Source organism: Crassostrea angulata, chromosome 7, assembly GCF_025612915.1.
Source record: "Crassostrea angulata isolate pt1a10 chromosome 7, ASM2561291v2, whole genome shotgun sequence".
Lineage (NCBI taxonomy): Eukaryota > Metazoa > Mollusca > Bivalvia > Ostreida > Ostreidae > Magallana > Magallana angulata.
Window position 1 is genome coordinate 49,857,699 of NC_069117.1, and position 20,336 is coordinate 49,878,034.

General features: G+C 34.3%; 1 pseudogene; it reads left to right on the forward strand.

The window, feature by feature from the left end:
- Window positions 1-1,917: 1,917 nt before the first annotated feature.
- LOC128156981 (uncharacterized) lies at window positions 1,918-16,093 on the forward strand (annotated as a pseudogene).
- Window positions 16,094-20,336: the final 4,243 nt, after the last annotated feature.

Below are 20,336 nucleotides of genomic sequence, written 5' to 3' on the forward strand. Positions count from 1 at the left end.
GACGATTACATTTTTTATAAATGTATTTGCAGGATAGGTAACAAATAATAGCCTATTTGTTGGTTTCCGCACTGGTTATTTGAGATAATTTGCCGCCATCTTCTATGCATTCCCCACACCACACACAGTTTCTTTATTTGGTGTTCTGTGTGTATGGCGACAAATTGGTAAATTTGCACTTCTCGTCCCTTGTAGCTTTACTCTGATAACATTTTATCTGGCTAAGTGTAATGTAGTAGCATATTAAGTACACACATTTTTGCAGTGCTTATTTACATCTTTAGAGAGTTACTTACATACAAAGTAAACTTTTGTATGATTTATATGCAATTATTGTCAATTTTGAATCGTGGGGGGCGGGGGGGGGGGGGGTAGGAAACTACAGAGACACTTAACTTGGGTGTGATACATATGCCTGTCTATACCTTCTATTCTTTCTTGTTGATATATCAATGAATGAATTATAACAAACTACAACAATAGATTTTGAAAAATTCATGCACAATCAAATTTTTAAAATTGTACAGAATATGTATCCTTCTATATTGAAAAAAATGCCAAAAGTAAGACTCATAAGAAGTTGTTTACTCAAGAAAAGGGAAAAACAATTTGTAATAATTAATAATTCCGTATGATGTGATAATATTTCAATGATTATGTTATAATCATAGTACTAGTGTATGCCTGTATACATAAAAAACGATAGTAATGCTTCTATTTATTGGTGAAACCTGGACTAATTATTTATATTTAGATTAAAACATGTTTTAGATACTAATCTTCATGCGCGGAGGGGGTCTATAAAGGAGGGGGTCAGGGGGTCTGGACTTTCCTCGGGAAAATTGATGCTTATTTAATTTACATAGTAAAATTATTGAAAATTGGCCTAGGACCCCCCTACCGAAAAAAAAATTGGCTCCGCTTATGAAGCTCTCTATCATAACCACATTTTTACACAAAAAGGGTGAATAAAGCCGGGGTTTAAACTATTGGTGGTGAAATACCCCAGGGTTCAAACGCATCAGGTGGAAATGCACCAGGGCAAACAAAATCACTTAGATCTGCGAAACACATTGCATTATTACTAGTCTACTTGAATATTCTATATGTAAAATTATTTAGTTAGCTAGGGAGAAGTAAACATAGCATTTATTTGTATATAAGATCATGTACTAATAATCTTTATTTAGAACAGTTTGATGTCGCTAGGATACGTGTTTTCAGATCCTTGATTTGATTGGTTAATTAGATATTGAATCTCGAATTTCGAATCTTGAATCTCGTATTTCGAATCTCGTATTTTGAATCTCGTATCTCAAATGATCCTTCTCGGCTTTCGTATCATGCGTTTTAATAGATTTATAATTGTAAGATGAAATGAAACCTGCAAACTAACAATCAATTTGATATGTACTTTTGAAAAATAATCTTTTAATCATTCCTATTTGATTTTAAAAAAAGAGCTCTCCCGGCAAAGATTCTAGCACTAAGGTTTTTGCCGCGGAAGCGCATTAAATAATATGATTAATGACCGTTCCATCTATTATTCGTATCCCTGACAAAAAGCGTATATTATTACATTTATCACCATATTGTGATACATGCTATTAATTTCTGTGGAAGCGCGACAACTCCGCATCATTGTTTATTTCAAACGTCCTTGAAACTATGATTTTGGCATATAAACATTGTTTCATACGACTTAGCCTCTAATTGATACTAATTTATCAGACGACAATTACAAGGCAGACGGGCAGCTTGAAAATTTCATTAAAATTTAAATCGATCGACATCAAGTCAAATGCCTCATAAAGCACAAGAAAGGCAACCAAAACGTACGAAAAAACCCGGCAAAACGAATTAGAACGCCGAGCCGAAGGATTATCGAGGCTACATCGGCTGCGAGCGAGACCAGTGATGCACCATGCGCTCCTGCGTCAAACAGCGGAGGGGAGATGCTCAACGTCAGGCTGAATCATCTCCCTTCAGCAACAAAGGTCATTCCACTGCCGTCATCGGACCGCCAAAGCGCCAGCAGACAGTCTCGCCCTCAGGGACAGTTACCAACGGACCAAAGTCTGCTGCACAGTGTGCGCACCGCAGCCACAGGTACAACCATTAATTTTAGTCCTGATGTATTGTCTGTTCAAAATTCTGCATTTAATCAGTCGAGTGCAGCCTCGTGAAGAATCAGTGTATTGGAGGTCTCATTACTGGGGAACAGGTGCAGGTTAGTCGGCCCGCCGCTAAGATGAGCATTGGCGACCTCATAGAAAGTCACGTGCCCATAGCCATCCGCGAAAAGATATTGGCTGGGGCATACATTGACTTACCATTATTGTTAAAACAGGCCCGTGACTTACGGACGAACCCTTACAATACAGGGGAACTCGTGATTAAAAATGGTCAACTTGTCATCGAAAAACAACACCTCAAGTATATCAACAACATAAACACCTGGACAACTGCATTCACAATTTTTATGTCCATTTATCTAGAAAATTTCCCAGGTAAAGTCCAAGATATGCTAAAATACATGCATAACATCCGATTGGCAGCTGGTAGGCAGGGTCATCTGGTGTGGTCTAAATATGATGAGCAATTAAGATTGAAAATGGAACGCCGTCCGACATCATCATTGGAGGTTGTAGATGTCGAGTTGTGGGTCATGCTAATCCAACCTGGGCAATTACAACAGTCATCTACACACTCATCTGACAGAGACACGTTGGGAAGTAATAACGGGCCTAGTTACCCCTTTTGCAATGCCACGGGGATCCGAACCCAAGCCCAATATCCGGGGTCCAACTCTTACGGGGCTAGGGCAGGATTCAAACCACGTCAAAATACCAGATAATAAGCTACCCCAGTCCATGGGCAACTGCTATGCCTTAAATAGGAGGTCCTGCTCATTCAACCCCTGCAGGTTTAGACACAGATGTGAACATTGCGGAGGACCCCACCCTCAAGCCAATTGCCCGAGGCAAAACTAAGTTTGTCAGGTACATCACCATGTATAGTCTGGGTTCAACACCCATTGTTTATAATCAGCTATGTATTGAGTTAGATTCATACCCCTCTCAGAATGACAAACTCCAATTGATAATGGTTTCAAATTTGGTTTTCCATCACAGTGTGCCGGTGTAATGAAGAATAATGACCCCCGTAGAATAATGACCGGGGGTCATTTTTCGACGTAGAATAATGACCCCCCCGGTCATTATTCTACGCAGAAAAATGACCCCCGGTCATTATTCTACGTAGAAAAATGACCCCTTGGCCTGAAGAATAAGTGTCATTTTCATAAAAATGAGCACACTCCACATGAAGAAAAGTGACCCCTGTAGAATAATGACCCCCTTGTAGATTAAAGTTTTTTCAGTTTATTTTTTTATTATTTGTGAAATAGTCTGTACACTATTGTAATTTTACTGCTGCAGTTTACAGAAAGTGACAGAAATTATAATTCATATCTAAATAAACTTAAAGTGAAAAAAGGGGTATATCTTAGAAAATGAAAATCCTTCCGTTATAACAAGACATTGACGTATTGCATCGGGGTATGGTTGTCATCTTAAAGGGGCATGGTCACGATTTTAGTCAAAACTTATTTTTCCGATTTTAATGTTCAATTTTTTAATAGGCAACCAAAATTTGAGTGTCATTCATTGAGTTATAAGCAAGTTACAGAGCTTGCCATTCTTTGCTATGTAAACGAAGCTTTTGTTTACATTTTGAATGTTGAAGTGAAAATTCCAATTTTAGACCTAATGAATGTGTTAAACGTAAGGAACTGTTTATTTATGCTTAAAATGAATAAGAAGATAGACAAATCAGCTTGAAAAAGTTTTTTACTGGTATATTGAACATATATAAACGACAACAGGGCACGAACCTTGTTTACATGACAAAGAATTGTGAGCCCTGTATCTTGCTTATAACTTTACAACTGACCCTCAAATTCCATTTGATCAGTAGAAATGCTTTCCTTAAGCATTGTAAATAATGAAAACAGAAAAATAGAATTTGACCAAAATCGTGACCATGCACCTTTAACAATTACATTTACATATGTGGACCTTAGTGCGAAGATGCGAAGTTGCAAAGGCGATTGTGTGGAGGCGAAGGAGCAAAAGTGCGAAGATGCGACGACGAAGCGCGAAGATGTGATGCCTAAAGTGCGAAGGTGCGAAGGCGAAGGAGCAATACTAGCTACTATCGCTCCTTTCCAACTTCGCAGTTTGGCCTTCGCATCTTCGCACTTTCGCCTTCGCCTTTTTTGATTGCATTCAGCAAGTCTCGGTCGATTACGTAGAATGTAATGCTGGCACCGTACTTGCCAGGCTTGGGGTAATGCTAAATGTAATGGTAATGCATTGCAATGCATTACATGTTTTCAAAGTAATGCTAGTAATGTGTAATGCCTCAAAATTAGCATTACAAGTAATGCTAATGTAATGCATTACTTTCCAAAATCTAGTGTAATGCCACTACTGGCTCTAAAAAGTACTGAAAGTGCCATTTTCTGCTGATAATTTCTGATATTTACTGATATTGTACTGTTAGTGCTGAGAATTGCTGATATTTACTGATAATTTTACTGTTGTTACTGATAATTGCTGTTGGTTCTGATATTTACTGATGCTTTTTCTGCGAGTTCTGATAATTACTGATATTTACTGAGATTTACTGTTGGTACTGAGAATTGCTGATAATTACTGAGAAGAACAGCCAGGGTTTTTTTTAAGAAATTAAGTTTAATTACTGTAACAGGCAAATTGTTCAGATATTATTTAAAATTATGGGAAAACAAAAAACGGGTTCTTGTTCTAAGTTTTATTTTAGCTGATTAACACAATTCAGCACATAAACAAAATGCATCCCGGTGCGCCAATCCACTCGACACTACGGTGTTACATTGTATATATAGAACAATCCATACTAAAAAAGAAATTATGAAGATTTTAACCACTTTATGTAATAGATTCTCAATTTTGAGCGATCAATTTTTTTTTATAGAACCGTGTTATATAATTATAAACTTAAGATGATTTTATCCTGGCCCTAATCACTAATTCTATTTCCAAAATAAAATCAAACACTTTTGTTTCACGGTGTATTTCCCGGCCATTTACATCTGTTTCTTCTGAGGCTGCAAGACATATACACAGGTGGTCAGTTTTCACACCTTGCCGCGGTCACCCTGTCGTGTGTATAGTCTGAGCGCTCTCTGTTAGTTCTGAGGTTTTTCTTGATCCCCGACATACAATAGAATCTTTTCTGCGGCTGCAAGACATATACACAGGTGGCCAGTTTTCACACCTTGCCGTGGTCACCCTGTCATGTGTATAGTCTGAGCGCTCTCTGTTAGTTCTGAGGTTTTTCTTGATCCCAGACATACAAAAGATTTATTTCTGCTTGCTTTTAAGCATGAAGATTAAGTATCTAAGCGTTCATATATTAAGGATAATCAGTTAAATCGTGTGTCTTTTTTTTTCAAATTTATATAAAGCCGGTGGTCATATTACCGCATACTAGTGCATGCATGAATAAAGTATTTGTATAAGAGAGAGAGAGAGAGAGAGAGAGAGAGAGAGAGAGAGAGAGAGAGAGAAGTTTAACTAAAATCAGATCGCTGTTGCTATCGGCGGTTGTGATGCTGTAATGGGACTTTATCGTGTTTATGCTTTTCTGCATTGACGCCTCAAAAATACCTTTTAGTAGATTATCTGAGAGAGAGAGAGAGAGAGAGAGAGAGAGAGAGCATGATAAGCAGATAACACTTGTTCACTATATTGTTTATTGTTTAAGAAAAGTTTACACTCGAAATCTGTGTTTGAAATAGCGGTTGTGATGCTGTAATAGAACTTTATCGTGCTAATGCCGTTATGCCATTTTGACTCGAAAACTTAAATTTTAGGACTAGATGATATGTGTGAGAGAGAGAGAGAGAGGTCAATTATCTTCGCCGAACGTTACCTATTTTGATTTCAACAAATGGTAAGAGAGAGAGAGAAAGAGAGAGAGGGAGAGAGAGAGAGAGGAATACTACATGTAGTAATAAATATTATATATCCAAATTTATTTGAATTAATTAGATGCGCATCAATTAAAATGATGAATATGAAAATCATTCTAATACGTTATTTATATTGTTGTCAATAAAAATAATATTTTTCACTTTAAATAAATATTCTCAAGATCATGGATACCTGTATACGGATATTACGTAATGTCATACACAATGTGGCAGACTGACAATTTACAAGGTTGAATTGCGACATTCAAACCTCTTGATGTGCTGAAAGTATGTATACTATACACAGATACTGCCTCGCTAATCTTTCTGTGAAGTAAAACTTCAAAGACATTTTGAAGTCCTGACCGGGTATCCTCTCTATTTTGAAAAAAATTATAATGTTAAGAAATATGGTGTTTGTCATTGTTGAAAAAAAAAATGTCCACCGTATTTAGAAATTAAAATTTTTGTGGAGTCTGCCTTAAGTTTCGTTACCAAATTTTGACCGGCTGTCTAATATTAAGTCTAAAATGTGATCTGTGAACTTCCGAAGTTCAAAAGAAGCTAAATATCAAGTAAATAAAAAGAATATATAATTATATAAATCGGTTAAATCTGAAATAATAATTAAATGACAATGTTTTGGGCCTTAGAATATTCTCAGTAATTATCAGCAATTCTCAGTACTAACAGTAAATCTCAGTAAATATCAGTAATTATCAGAACTCGCAGCAAAAGCATCAGTAAATATCAGTAAATATCAGAACCAATAGCAATTATCAGTAACAACAGTAAAATTATCAGTAAATATCAGCAATTCTCAGCACTAACAGTACAATATCAGTAAATATCAGAAATTATCAGCAAAAAATGGCACTTTCAGTACTTTTTAGAGCCAATAGTGTGCTGGCATTACATGGCATTACTATGCATATTTATGCATGTTCACTTTAAAAAATGTGATGAATAAATGAATAGTTGAAATTGAATTTGATTAAATTTATTTTTAAAGAAGAAAGAAATAATTCTAATTAAGAAAAAAATGTTTTAATTGTACATGTTTTATTTAAAAGGTTTTTTTAAATTCATTTTTGAATTCTTTATATTACTAAAGATAACAGCACATTTTCATAACATTTTTAAGAGTGTTGTTATTAAGAGTTTTTAATCATTTAAACAATTTGCTCCAATTAGTTGCACTTCAATAAGAAATGTGTCAACAACACACTATGCCCCCAGGATAATCTAAGGATCAAAACAATCTATTGTTATAAGAAGTGCTAAACACCCCAATCCCCTTCCCTTCGCTATGTCACAATAGGATAGAAGACAGACATGCACCTTTAAAAGCAAAATGAATGCACTGTCCATCCATGATGAAAATCAATATCACTTCCAATATTATAACCAATTTGAAAATAATCTTACTTATTTTCTCTCTCTTTCTCTCTGTCTCTGTCTCTTTGTCTCTCTCTCTCTCTCTCTCTCTCTCTCTCTCTCTCTCTTGTATATTAATTACACTGTACATTAGTTTGGACTGATAGAAAATACAAGATTTATGTATTTAATCTATTATTGCACTTAATATATCCTAAGATAAAGATCGTCAAACAGTATTTTCCAGCCCAAGCTTTGACTGCTCCTGCAAAACATTTATTTAGTATAGCCCGGAAGATGGATGCATTTAAAAGATGAACCCTTTGAAACTTCGATCATAAGTGCAACAGCAATATTTTGTCTTAATTAAAGTGTCCTCCGTAAAAAGAAAGACGATTAAAATATATTAAGAAATATAACTGGGAAAAATCATCTGTTTATAAATTAATAAAATTAAGTGTCCAAAATTATAAAGATTTGTGTAATCTGGGGATATATCTATATTTAGCTTTTAAAAACCGCAACATTATTTCATAAATTGTTTTTTGTTACACATGTTATCCTGTGTCTCTATTTGATATCTGATATTGTATCATGCCAAATGTCTATAAATATCATTTTACTTATGTAATATGTTGTCCATATTGCCACAATATGATTATATATTGAGCAAATAAAAAATGACTCTTGTTTATTCATTGAATTTGAACCTGATACTGAACATGAAGCTGTAGATATGTTAAAGAGTGTTGTATATTTGAAACATTTGCAAAAACTCTTTATTAGCTTTACTTTAAAAAAAAAGTAATGGTAATGGTAATGCATTACTTTACTCATGTAATGCATTACTTCAAGAAAATCAAGTAATGGTAATGGTAATTTAATGCCCAAATTCATGAAGTAATGGAAATGTAATGCATTACTTTACAATGTAATTCGCCCCAAGCCTGGTACTTGCCAAGGTTTTCTGATTAATCCAGGCTATTATTGGTACACATGCGCTAGGCAATCGCGCTTAATATGAATGTTTATAAATATTTTGATGTGTACATGTGACATATATGTTTACCAGTGCTGGCTATGCCTAATTATTATATAGTCCACATAAAATTTAATGTCCACCATAATGTATACATATGCACTTCCAGACTCGTGTCACTTACCAGCTGTCTGTTTACCGTTGACCAAACACAGTAACATTCTAATTTCATTATGCGACACTCCTTGCTGATGCATGGATCTAGAGGGGGAAAGGGGGTCCGCCCCCCGGAAAATTTAATATTAATAATTTCACGCAGTAAAAGGGGAGATGAGGTCATGACCCTATCCCCCTGGATAATTTAATTTTATTAATTTTATAAAAATAAAATTTCCAAAATATGCCTCTGAACCCTAAAACGATAGAGAGCTCCGCAATTATAAAACATAGGTAATCACAGATTACAAAGCTCACCAAGACGAGGCATCACCTTTATGAGGCATCAACTTAATGAGACCACATTTATCATATTATATGAAAACTATCCTTTATAATCCTGGATATTCATGGATTCTTCGCCTCGCCATCCATGAGATTGATCAACCCAATATATGTCCGTAGTAAGTCAGTAACTAACCTAATAAGTAATAATATTGTATAATATAGTATGATATTGTATTGTATGATATTGTATCATGTTTGATAAATAATGTGATATTGTATTATATGATACAATATAATTTGATACAATATTGTATCACATCAAATGATACAATATCATGGGATAAAATAAAATATTATATAATATCATATCAAATGATACAATATCATGGGATCAAATAAAATATTATATAATACAATTATATTATACATATTGTATCATATGATTCAATAATATATATAACAACATCATAAAATACAATTTCATGTGATATGATAACATATCATATAAACCAATATCATATAATACAATATCGTATGATACAATATTTTATAATATTACAATATCATATATACAATTTCATTTGATATAATTCTATATTACAGAAACCAATATTATATTATACAAAACTGTATGATACAATATCATAAAATATACAATATTATACCATAGGATGCAATATAATATATGTAATAGTATCATGTGATTAAATAATTAATTAATAATACAATATAATATCATACAATATTATGTCATGATATATAATACTATACATAACAATATCATATCATAAAATATAAAAAAAAATAATACAATATTATATCGTATCAAATAACGTTTTACAATATAACGTATGGTATTATATTTTCTCCTATTAAACAATAGTGTTTCCTATCATACACTACTATATCATAGGAATCATGTTATATCATTTAACAACAACCTCATCTATCTATCAAGCAGGTTTGAGTGAGGTAGGAGATTTCTATAGCATCCTTGATAATGGAGATCATGCTCTGCATCTTAAGCAACCTCTGCCTTTCATTTATAATATAGTTAAATCAACTATGCAAACTATCATCTATAAAACATGTGACCTGTTCCAAAAAACTAAACCTCATCAAGCATCATAAACCTATGGTTCAGATTCAGCATTCAAGCCTGTCAGGTGCATCAGTATCATAAGACGCACCATCCATGCAAATTTGGTGAAGTTAGGACCAGAAATAACTACGATATCATCATCAGAGGACACCAGCAATTAAAACCTTTACCTCCTCCAGCAAACTAAGATTGACAATTCATTCACCAATGAATATTGCTTAATATATTATTAAAACAATTATTCTTTCATGATTATTGTTCGTAAATTATCACACAATACCCTCATTGTGTATGAATCTTTCTTTATTTGTGTCAATTCGTGTGCTTGCTACGGATATGAAAAACTATATATCAGCGATTTACTTACGGGACAACCTATTTCTTTTCATGTTTACAGGGGGGTCATTTTTCTATGGGGGTCATTTTTCTTCATGTTTAACATGAAGAAAAATAACCCCTGGGTCTTTTTTCTTCAGAAAAATCCAATTATTCTTCAGCTAGGGGGGTCATTATTCTACGTTGAAAAATGACCCCCGGTCATTATTCTACGGGGGTCATTATTCTTCATTACACCGGACCAAGAATTTATTATGAAGCAAAATCTTTAAATCAGCCAGGGATGCTCCTCAAATAGTGCAGCAAAAGTTAGATAGGGAGGTTAGTTTGGGTAGGATGGATGTCTTTTTGATGAAATTCCTTTCACCACGTTTGGAGTTTCACCTGTTGGCCTTGTACCTAAGAAAGACGGGGATTTTCGTCTAATTCATCACCTATCTTATCCAGATTTTAACTCGGTTAATTATTTTATTGACCCAGATATTTGCAAGGTTAAATATTGTAACATAGATGAAGCTGTGCTGATGATCTAGTTACTGTGGCAGAGTAGTTTGACCTCAAGAGTGCATTTCGTTTATTACCTATCTATCCGGGCGACTTTGATCTTTTAGGTATTAAGTTAGGTGACAAATATTATTTTGACAAATGCCTCCCGTTTGGCTCAAAGCTTTCATGTGCGTTATTTAACAAGTCTAGTACATTTTTACGTTGGCTAATTAACATCCAAGTAATCAAAACATTATACATTACTTGGACGATTTTTTATTTGCAGGGAGGTCAAATGACTTGATATGTAAAGATACTATACACATTTTCCACCTCATTTGTGCTAGACCTGGTGTTCCGATTGCTGATGACAAGACAGTTGAGCCTACTACATGTATAACTTTTTAAGATATTGAACTGGACACTGTAGCTATGCAAATGCGCTTACTTACCTGCAAGCAAACTAGAAGAACTGAGGACCAAAATTCAAACCACCTTACTCACACCAACACTTACCTTACAAGATTTGCAGTCTATATAATGGCTTTTAAATTTTGCATGCCAGGTTGTTGCACCCGGCAGGGCCTTCATACGTTGACTAATTGATGCTACAGTGGGTGTAAAAGAGGCTAAATCTAAGATAACAGTTACTTCCTGGATGAAGTTAGACCTAGAAATGTGGCAAGACTTTCTGAATCAGGACAATGGTATTACTCTCTTTCCTAGTTGACTCTGTGTTTCAAATGATACGATTCTTTACAGATAGCGCAGGTGGTAGGTTGGGGGGCTTTGTATTTTTTCCCCACAACCCATAGGCTTTTGGAAGGTGGCCGCATCAATGGGTTAAATTAGGTAGGCTGCAGGACATGACTTAATTAGAGCTATTTCCAGTTGTAGGTGCATTATATGTTTGGGGTCCTAGTTTGGTCAACAGGAAGATATTATTTCATATTGATAACCAGACAGTTATGTATATAGTAAACAAACAAACATCTAAATCTATTCAGGTCATGTCATTGGTCAGGACATTGGTAGTGTATACCCTCAAGTTCAACATTACATTTAAGGCTAAGTACATATACACTAAATACAATGCAATTGCAGACTCTATTTCTCGTTGTCAGTGGCTTTGGCTCCATATGCAGACCCAACACCGACACAACTACCCCGAGAGATTTGACAGTTTTAACGGAGGAAACCAATATACTTTTAAGGGCTTCTATGGCAGAGAGTACATTGCATATATATAAAACATCTTCTGATAGTTTCAATCGTTAAAGTACTTGTATGGGTTACCTCTTTCATGGCCAGCTCCTCTCGAACATATCAATTATAATTACTATGTCTGCAGAGGGGGAAGCCTCTGGATCTATTAGAACTTATATATCCGGCTTGTCATATATGTACAAAATCTATGGTCTCACGAACATTACCAAGTCACTAAAATGTTAGAAGGGTTAGCCCCCGACAAAACCCAACACTCGACACCCGAGCCCCTATAACATTTAATATCCTGATTACACAGCTCCAGGCTTAAGAAAAAGTCTGTATTAATAGTTATGAAATTTGTCTTTAAGGCAGCATTCTGTTTGGCGTTTTTTGGATTCTTGAGAGTAGGGGAATAAACCAGAAAATCACTCAAAAGTCGGGACTTGAGACCTTTGCAGTTTGGTGACATTGCCATTGTTGAGGCAAATGGGTGTAAACATGTGAAAGTCACAATTAGACAATCAAAGACCGATCAATTAGCCCATTTGTCTACCCTATTTTTGTCAGAAACTAAAGGTTAGGCATGCCCTGTTATCGCAGTGGTAAATTATCTAAAGGTTCGAGCTCAGGGTTTAAGTCAAGGTCTATTATTAGTTCATTTTGATGGAAAACCCCTAACAAGTCATCAGTTTTCAGCCATAATTGCCAAATCATTGCAATTCTGTGGGGGTAAGATTGGACGATTTAAGTCCCATTCATTTCGTATTGGGGCTGCAACAGAGGCAGCAATGAGGGGCATCCCTGATCAAGTTATCAAACAATGGGAGCGCTGGAAGTCAGAGTCTTATGCTTCATATGTTAGGTTTTAATACTGTTACATATAAGTTTGCTTGTAGCTTATTGTTACTGATCACTTTTTTATTGTTCCTACATTAACAAATACTAAGATTTACAGGATGTAAGAAAGTTATATGGGTCATGGGATCGTCCATCGTGTACTGGGCTGCACAAAGTGCCTGTATTCGGCAGGGAGGAAACCATCTCCAGTGGCGTAGCTAGAGCTAGAATGAAGTATAGGCACCAAATACGGCGAGGGGACTGGGGGCCGCTCAAGGCCCCCAGCGGGTCCAGGGCAGCGCCCTGGTAGGGGGTTCAGGAGGGCGAAGCCCCCCGACGGAAAACGGATTTCATGTTTTATAGAACACACAGGAACATATTTTAGGCACTTTTCGTACATAAAATTTTGAATTTTTAAAAGATTTTTTTTCGTAGTAAAATGGCAAAAAACATTTTTTTAATACAATCCAACATTATTTTCACCAGCAGTCTTTTTTTAGGCGTTATCAAAGTGAATGGCGGGAAGACGATGGGGAAATAAGATAGGGCAAGTTTGCAAAACACAATTTCTGAATAAATTCAGTTTTTATTATGTTTAACAAATGATAGAAAAAAAAAATTACCTTAAATTTTGGTGGAATCGAACCCACAACATAAAAAACCTCTGGGCCATTTCATACACATCAAAGTAGGTTGTTTAAATATTACGCGTGTCTTGAACTTTGGCTACGAATTTGCGGACTTGAATTATTTTTTCAAAACGTTCAATTGTTGAGATACAAAATGATATTTTTATTGTATAGTGGGTCATCTCTCCACGATTTTGTTGATTGAAATCGGTTTGTTTTCCATAAAACCTTATTTAGACTACGAGAAAAATATGGAGCAGAGACTCACTATATAAAAGAAAAGACCTTGAAGTTGTAAAAAAAAAATGACACTATTGGAAGTTTTGATATACGTATACGCCTGTTTGAGTCAACATATTCCAAGTATTGAACATATTTAAAGGTTAAAAATCGATGATATGTTAAATAATTATTGTTTTGAATATATCTTTTTAAAAATATCAGATTGATTGATATTTAAATTTTTCAGTATTTTTTCCGTCCGTGCATAGGTATTTTACACGCCTTATCCACCCATCTTCTTACATTAAAGCTATTATCTGTCTCTATAGACTTTGTAATTGAATGTCATGATTCAAAAACAGTTGTAATGTTTATTTTAAATTTTGATAATAATAAGAAAACAGAAATATTGCTTTGTTTCTTTTAAGTCGTACATGATGTTACACGAAGTCAAGGCGTCTATTTTTATTAGCCGCAAATTTGTCAATGATAGTTGAGATCGCAATATGCCTCGGATTATGAATATGATTTTAAAGATTTCATCCCGTGTTATTACTTTTGGTTTATTGCCCGACATGTTTTTCACTGATTGACTGCGCAAGAATTAGCATCCTCGACGTCGCATATTTGTGATCTCAAACAATCAGAGTTTTGAAATAGGGAAAAGAAAGATATTTGCTGTGTGCCTTTTTTAATTTTTTTTTAAAATTAAATGTGACATGTTAACATTCTTAATTTTTGGTCTTAAAATGATGTGTAGGCACGTGCCTTAAGTGCCTAACGGCAGCTACGCCACTGAATATTCTCACCATACATGACAAGAACATCAACATTTTGTGGTTTGGAGTAAGGGGAATGAGATGGAGGAATTTGACCCTCTTTTTGACAATAAGTTGAAGTCTAATCCTCCACCAGATTACCTGGTGGTGCACTTGTGTTCAAATGACCTTGGCATTTTGTGCGTGGTTGAACTAATTCATTCTATTAAATGCTTTTTATTACGTTGTAAAGTGTTGGTCCCAGGTATGACTATTATTTGGTCAGATATGTTGCCACAATTGTACTGGCACAATGCAAAATCAGCTATATTACGATTGATGACACACAATAAGCTGTAAATTGTGCTGTAAATCAATTTCTTAGACCAGAGGGGGGTCTGGTCATTCGGCACACAACAATCACTTTTACACAGAAGCAGATGTTCCGTTATGACGGAACACATCTTAATGATTTGGGCAATGCAGCATACCTCAATAGCCTTTAGGGGGCCTTGAAACCATGGGGTGTTCATTATCAAACATCACTGTATTCCCAGATGATAAATATTTGTTTGCTCAATATTGTTCGTGTTTTCAGTGCACTTTAACATTAATTATGCATATGGTAATGCTTGGTGGGTGAAATAATTTACAGTTTAAGCATACACATTCATCGCGATTTATTGGCGGATGAACTCGTAGAGACAAGTTCATTTGGCGGAATCCGGGGATTACCACGAATGAGGATTTCACTAATATCTGTCTCAAAACTATGTGGGGTATCAACCTTAGTGCTGGGGGGGGGGGGGGATTCAGGGGGCACTACATTGATACATGAAGGACCGGCTTGACCCTTAGTGCCAAGGGAAACTTGGGGGGGGGGGCTACCTCTGTGGGGTGTGTAATCCCCAGGTGGGTTATATACCAGGGGAGGCAGGTAAAAGTTACGGACCGAGTCAGAACTTTATTTCCTCCTTAGATTGTGGCAGTCACTCTGGTGGGCACCTAGAGGACTGTTCCCACCAGAGTTGCCTGTAGAGGCACTATTGTGCCAATGAGCAGGGAAGGCCACCCCTGTAGGTGAGTAGTGTTCATTGGGTTCCGCCGGTATGGGCTTGCTTTGTATAAATAGATTGTGACAAAACTCGCCACTAAATGTTATTACAGTTTTATTATCGGAAATAAATCCTCATGTTTATTTGCTTGTTGTTCATTATAATATTCGGTGCATCTGGGATTAACAGCTTTAAAACGACGATAAAAAAATTACTAACGCGCAGTATTCAATTTGTCTGCACGGCCTGGTATGTAAAAAAAATTGACGATAACCAAAAAATAAGCATTGGATGCTTAAATAATGCTTATCCACATGATTACGGAGAACAGGATACAATATATTACTGTGCCTCGGTTTCTTTTCATCAACAATCTTTGTTCGATTGACTTTAGGCTGAATGTGTTTATTTATTTATTTATTATTTATTTATGTATTTGATATGATTTTGTTCGTTTATATCTCTCAATAAATATTTCTCTTCCTCAGGGCTTATCACATTAACTTGTTTACCACCAGTTTGTACCCGTGGTCTGTCCAAAAATGACATCCCTGAGCTGATGGAATCCGTCAGAAGCTCTATGATAGAAACATTCAACTATACTTCTGTGGAAAGAAGCACTTTTAATCATGATCAATAGGAATCAGATTCTGTGTACAAATGGCGATTAAAATGTCAACTTAAGGATCAATTTCACATCTATCAAAAGCTATCTTTTGACTCAGGTCTGTAGAGAGAATAAAAATTCTTACGAGATTCCGTTATAACCGCTTTTTATTATTATCATAAACTTTACAATATCAGAGAAAAGAAAACTAGTGGTTTCTGTAAAACTGTAAACATTTTAATCGATTTTTTTAAAATTTTAGGTTAAAAATATCAATTCATTATATTTTCAATAATGCATCTAAGTCACGTTTTCAAATCACAGGAAACAGAAAAAATTTGAAAATCCCATGTCATTGTCGATACATAATTTTTTGATTGATTATGTATCTAATTGTAAATTACATTTTGGTCATATAATATAAAAAGTACATGATAAAAGTCCAAATTTAAAGTTTAAGTGAGAGAAATCGTGTGAATTATCTACTTCGTTGAATAAGTGTAGCAATTTTTAATCTGTTATTCAGGAAGGTGAATTCAAGGAGTTTTGTAACAACTTGATGATTATGAAAAGGTACTTTAATAAACCTATTGTGACAACTCTCCATCATTGTATAGATTCACTATTCACAAAAATTATTTCAACAACAAGAGGACTGTTTTAAGTAGACTGATTCAAACTTTACTACAATATTTGAAACACTAATAGTAATAGTTTAATAATTCTTGCATTCCCTCTGATCAATTTATCGACTATTAACTAAGCATAATAAGCACTAAAAGCGACTTTTCATGTTGACATATGATGAAATGTTCAACTGCAATTAAATATAAGACAACTGAATCGAGTTATGAATTTTTAAATCACTCTTCAACGCTGTTTTGTATTGAACAAGAAATGAAATCTATCAAACGAAGATATTTTTCCCAACACGATCATATCTTTCAAAAAAAGTATACTAGTAAACATTAGAATTGATTTTGTGTTTGACATTGAAATGCACAACGATATTCTGTTCAAAGTTTAAATGTAAAAGTTGCAATTTGATAATGAAATAAGTGCTAATTATGAAATTAAGGAAATGATATTCAAGAGATTTCAGTATACTGTCACATGTTTAGACAAAATTGAAATCAATTTCATTCATACTTCAACTCTGTTTCTCACTATACCTAATACTGAATAGAAGGATATTGTGCTTATACATGTATATGATTCCAAAATAATACTATTCAAGCTTAGTATGAGCACTCGGCCCACCTGCTATGTTACATTCAAAAATGATAAAATGCTACCGTACTGATAAAACATATTTCGGTCATAATATAATCAAAGAGTATTGCATCACAATGCACAAATGAAGAATTAAAACTTGATTATACGTCTATGGTAGTCAACTCAAGGAAAATGCAAGAATTACAAAACAATTTTTAAAATTGCTAATTCTTCTAACATCAAGTATATCATTGTATAGACAAAGAATTGAGTTTGTATATTGAACAGCTATAAAGCAAATTTTTGCATGCTATTTGGGACTCCACTCATTTTAAGACACTGACATACATGTAGGTTTTTAATCTTACGGTTGTTACAATATGGTAATAAACTTAAAATTTTAATTTATTATTTTATATATAAACAGGTTTTCAACCACTCCCCCCCCCCCCCAAATGACCTCGTACACAGCGTGTAGCAAATGAGCTTTTCTGATCACTTTTTGTCCAGCGTCCGTCCGTCCATCTGTCTGTTTCTCTGTTTGTTTATCCGTCCGTCTGTAAACTTTTTAAATTTTTAAATTCTCCAAAACCACCTGGTCGATTTCAACCAAACTTGGCACAAAGCATCCTTAATTAAGTGAAGGGAATTCAATATTTTAAAAATGAAATATATCCAATTGGCCAGAAAACCTGTAATTTGCATGATAGCATCCTCAAGTAGTGTATACTAAATTTTGTTCAAGCTGTGGTTTCTATGGGTCGAGTTTTTATACAGGAATATATAGAGGAAAATCTGTATAATTATCTCAAAAACCAATCAACAAGAAAATCTTTTACTTGTGTGAAAACATTCCCAAATAGTGTAGATTAAAGGATATTTTATTCAAAATTATTGGGGGTTGAATTTTCACATATGAATGTAAAGAGAAATATCTTTTTTTCGAAAAACACATTAAGCAAAAAAGATATTACTTGATTCAAGTTGATTGGAAGCATTCTAAGGTGGTGTAATATTTCTAGAAAAACATCTTTGAAAATAAAATAAAATATGAGACCATAATGGATTGGGTCATCGAATTTTTTAGCATGAAATAAATTTGATTATTATCAAAAATATTAGTATATAGTATTACTTATATGCAAGCATTATGATATTTACTGATTTTCAGTTGTTTAGACAGCTATGGCCCTAGATAAAGTTGGGGCCACACAAGGGGTTCAAAAGCTGACGTAGGTTTACATTTATATAAACAGGTGATTAAGATCTTTTTGTAGAATATTTAAAAAATCTTTATGGTGGTAGGGGACACTTCCATGTTGTGACGTATTGTTTATCGAAAAAACCCAATGAAACCAGGTGTAATTATATAAATAGTTCCTTTCCCAATGTTGTCACCTATCAGCATAGCACAGTAATTTAGAGGGTTTACTACGAATCTCTGAGTAATAATTTCTACCTCTCCAAATATTTGAAAAGCTATTTTTTGGTTATAAATTGTTAAATTTGAAATTCTAAACCGATGAAAGTATTTAAATTATAATGTTCTTTAATCCGCATTTATATCGACAGATGTCCCATACCACATTAATACAGGATCTGTTTTACTTATTCCTTGTCCCAATATATTGGAAATTACTTCATAAAGATAATTTTATTATGTCCAGTGTTGCTCATGTGTGCAATGTGGCCCATGGGCCTCTTTTTTTAACATTTTCAAAATGACATACTTAGCAGTGTATTTTTAGATATTTACATTCCACGTATATTTTGCATGTAAAGCTACTGCAGATATAGCACCATAACACAGAAAGGGTACTAAAAGGTTAATTGACGAGTTTTAATTGTGACGTCACAAACGTTGAACGCTGATAAATACAACGTCACAAGCGAAAATCAAAGATCACGCTTGTGGCTGTTACAGTGGCTCTTCCATTAATTTAAACTTACCCATAGGATAGTACAGTAATTTTAAGGTATAATTCGCATTTGCGTACAAGGCAAGAATGTAAAAAAAATGTAAATATAAGCATTAAATCCTTATTTTTTGAAAGATATAGTCTCATAACTGCAACGGTGTGTGCAAACAAATTTCCATAACGCGCTAACGCGCGTTACTCAATTTGTATGCACACACCGTTGCAGTTATGAGACTATATCTTTCAAAAAATAAGGATTCAATACTTAAATGTCCACTCTGATGAATTGAATAATTTGAAATTTTTAGAATTAAATAATAAGACATGTTCAACATGTCGTAAACGATATGTATTCTCATATATGTATATATTTACATTCCACATATTTTTTGCATGTAAAGTGTGTGAAAAGACACTGCAGTTTTAAGACCGTAACACACACATGGTACTCAAAGGTTAGAATAACTAGTTTTATTATGACGTCACAAACGTTGAACGCTGTAAATTGCAACGTCACAAGCGATAATCAAAGTTCACGCTTGTGGCTGTTACAGTGGCTCTTCCATTAATTTGAACTTACTCTTAGGATAAAATAGAAGTTTTGACGTATAAATCACATTTGTAGACAAGGCTAGAAGTTAAAAAAATGTTAATATAAGCATTGAATCATTAGTTTTTGAAAGATATAGTCTCATAACTGCAGCGGTGTGTGCATACAAATTTTCATAACGCGTTAGAGCGCGTTACTCAATTTGTATGCACACACCGCTGCAGTTATGAGACTATATCTTTCAAAAAATAATGATTCAATGCTTAAATATATGTAAGGCATATAAATTAAAACAATATTGATTGAAATTAGTTAACTGTGACGAAATCTTAAAACAAGAAAATTGGTGTTTTACAGCACGTGCTTCATGTTAATGACAACTTTTGCGATTGGCATTAGTATTTAGTAACAGTCTGAAATGAAAAACACTAAAAATGTGCAGAATTACCTTTGAGTAAAATACTAGAGCCGTTGGAATGTTGGTGTTTGAATTGTGCTTACAGCAGGCTGTACTTACTTTAAATCTACTATTCTTTTCGTTCTTGATATTGTTTTAAATATTTGTCAATTTGTATAATAAGTTGTTCCAACA